This window comes from Rhea americana, unplaced genomic scaffold, assembly GCF_003343005.1.
Source record: "Rhea americana isolate MKP2758 unplaced genomic scaffold, rheAme1 scaffold_163, whole genome shotgun sequence".
NCBI classification, from domain to species: Eukaryota; Metazoa; Chordata; class Aves; order Rheiformes; family Rheidae; genus Rhea; species Rhea americana.
The window spans coordinates 355,189-357,945 of NW_028185739.1; the positions used below are offsets into that span (position 1 = coordinate 355,189).

Genomic DNA, 2,757 nt, shown 5'->3' on the forward strand with positions numbered 1-2,757 from the left:
GGTCCCCCATCCCGCCCGTCTCCCCCCAGCACCCCCGCGGTGGCGCGGGGACGAGCCGTGCCGCCCCGCTCACAGGGTCCCCGGCGGAGCTCTCGGGGCTCCTGCTCCCCCCTGCGCCTCCCCCCCTCTGCAGGGGCAGCTGCTGGCTCCCGACTCCCCCTCAGCACCCTGCTTCCCGCGGGGGGTGGCGGGGGGGGGGGTCGAGGATGCAGGTCCTCCTCTCACGTCCCCTCGGGATGCTCTGACACCCCGTGGGGGCCTTTGTGGGTCCTCAGGGTGGTGAGGGGGTCAGGAGCCCCCCGGCTCCCCGCCTGCCATGGCCACCGGCCCTGGGGTGGGCAGGGACCCACATGGTGCTGGAGAAGCCACTGGCGTCACGAGCAGATGTGCTGGGAGCGATCGCAGCAATAGCCGTAATTTGTTTTTCCAGGCAGCTGTCCCTGCCAGGCTCTCACAGATGAGGGTAATATTCTCCTCCGCAGCCCTGGCGCTGCCCAGAGCCGTGCTTGKGAGCTGCCAGCCCCGCTGGCACGGCTGCGGGGAGGCCACTGGCCCCTCTCCGAGCTGTCCAGAGTGCAGGACGGTGCCTGCTTCGTTACRTCCTTCCCAGGCATCGCCGCGAGGCAGGCGTTGCCCCATGGCTGGGGYTTCTTCCCTGCATTAACTCCCCCGGAGCCTTTCCCAGGGTGGCGCATTTACAGCCCTGGCCTGTCTCCAGCCGGCCGAGGACACGGCTCGGCCCCGCCGGTGGCTGGGCCAGGTGGTTTTGGTTGTGTTGACACATTATTCCAACCTTCCTGTTTTTCTAAGGAGGCTGGAGGATGGAGTTTGCTGCTGCATTTGCCCACTCTGGAGCCCCTGGACATCCCTGGATGTAAGCAGTTACTGCAGGTTATCGCTGGTAGCAGCCGGGTCCTTGTGTCTCCGGTGATTACAGGTGCGGCGGTGGACACTCCTAGGAACTGAGATAGCAAGCGCCCAGCCACGTTTCCRAACAACTGCAGTGCCTAAAATCAGCACTCGGTTCTCCAAACATCTCCCCTGCTGGTGCAGRGCCAGGTGGAGCAGGTGCCGCTCGGGGCTGAGCACGCCGTGGCCCCCATCCCGCCAGCATGCGTTGTCCCCCGGGGCCAGCGCCCCATCGCCACCCGCACCAGGCTCTCGTGGGGGGGTCGGCCCCGGGCGTGAGACCTTCCTCCTGCACAGGAGGGGCGATGGGGGCTCGCGGGGGCAGGGTGCTCCAGGCGCAGCTTTGCACGCCTGTGCAGAAGGCCTTTACAGAAAAAATGGCTCTGGCCGCTGTGCTGTCTGCCTGCAAAACCACGCGGGCGGCATCCGCCCTCTGATGGAAAACGTTACCCATTGCACGGCGGGACCCAGCCAGAAGCTCGGTCTCATCCTTCCCAGTGCATCAGCCCTGTGCCCAATTTCCCCCTGCCCTGCTCTCCACCAGCCCCCAGCTCTCAGTTTCTTTCCCTGGGCAGAGGGTGAATATACCCCTAACACTCATCTGCTTGTACTGAGACRTGTGGCATGGCCTCTCCTCCTGCACCCCTGCACCCACTTCTTTGAGCAGCTTGTTCCCATGCTGCTTTCTCATCCTCATAGCCAAAGCATGCTCCATGTCCCAGCCCCTCCGGTGCCCCTTCAGACACGGATACCTAGGCTGCATTGGGAGACAACCTCTTTCCTTCCGTGGAACTTCTTTYGGGCTGGGCAAAGGCATGGGGTGGGAAGCTGGGTTCCTGCAGCCTATGTTGAGTCTACGTTAAGAACAACATCCAGCATCAGCCTGCATTATGTCATGTGTATTTCAAGATACGCAATAAAYGTGGGGTTAATCAGCAATGCTGAGCGTTGGGGGCCCCGATGAACGTTGTCGTTGCCATCGACATGGGAAGAACGAGCAGCAGTGGGAAAAGGCCAGCCTACGCCGCTTYGCCAGGAGGTGCATGCATCTTGGGATGGGACAGGTCCGTCCCCTGTGTTTTGGGGACAAAATGCCAACGAGTCCATACTGTCACCCTGCACCTTCAAGAACTCGAAGACACCCACAGAGGCAGCTGGTCCTTCGCTCAGCTCCTGCCCGAGCCTGCACGGGGGCTGTTTCCGAGCAGGGCGGGCTCCTTCCCTGAAGATCTCCCTCAAGCTACAGCTGGGAAGAAAAAAAAGAAGAAAGAAAGAAAGCAAAAAAGCTAGCTCAAAAGCTTTGTATGCGGCTGCCAAGGGACAAATGTGAAGCGGCGGCGGGGCAGGGAAGAGGAATCCCCAGCGCGGGGCTGGCGGCGGGAGCGGGGTGCGAACGCCGCGCGGGGCCCGCGGAGCAGGTTCAGGTGGAGGCCGGGGGAACTCCTGCGCCAGAGCCCGGATAGCTCAGTCGGTAGAGCATCAGACTTTTAATCTGAGGGTCCAGGGTTCAAGTCCCTGTTCGGGCGAACGATTTTTTTTTTCTCACCTTTTTGAACTCCTTCTGTATTTCCTTCTCGTCCTCCCAGTTTCCTTAATGCTCCCTCCGTGGGATTTTTTTTTTTTTTTGCTCCCTGAGCGGACTGTCAGGATTCTCAGACGGGACCTGCGGATGGGAAGAGCAGTCCCCCTTCATAGGGGTTAAAAAACAGCTTTGGAGGAGGAAAAATCCCTCAGAAAGAGGAGGAAAAAAAAACAGATCACAAAGAAAAACTATCCGCCCGAACAGGGACTTGAACCCTGGACCCTCAGATTAAAAGTCTGATGCTCTACCGACTGAGCTATCCGGGC

At 60.8% G+C, this 2,757-nt stretch overlaps 2 non-coding genes across 2 annotated transcripts; one reads left to right on the forward strand and one right to left on the reverse strand.

Moving 5' to 3' along the window:
* Positions 1 to 2,362: 2,362 nt before the first annotated feature.
* TRNAK-UUU (transfer RNA lysine (anticodon UUU)) lies at positions 2,363 to 2,435 on the forward strand. The gene has a single exon. It is a non-coding gene; the product is annotated as a tRNA-Lys (tRNA).
* Positions 2,436 to 2,684: 249 nt separating this feature from the next.
* Positions 2,685 to 2,757, reverse strand: TRNAK-UUU (transfer RNA lysine (anticodon UUU)). Its single transcript has one exon. It is a non-coding gene; the product is annotated as a tRNA-Lys (tRNA).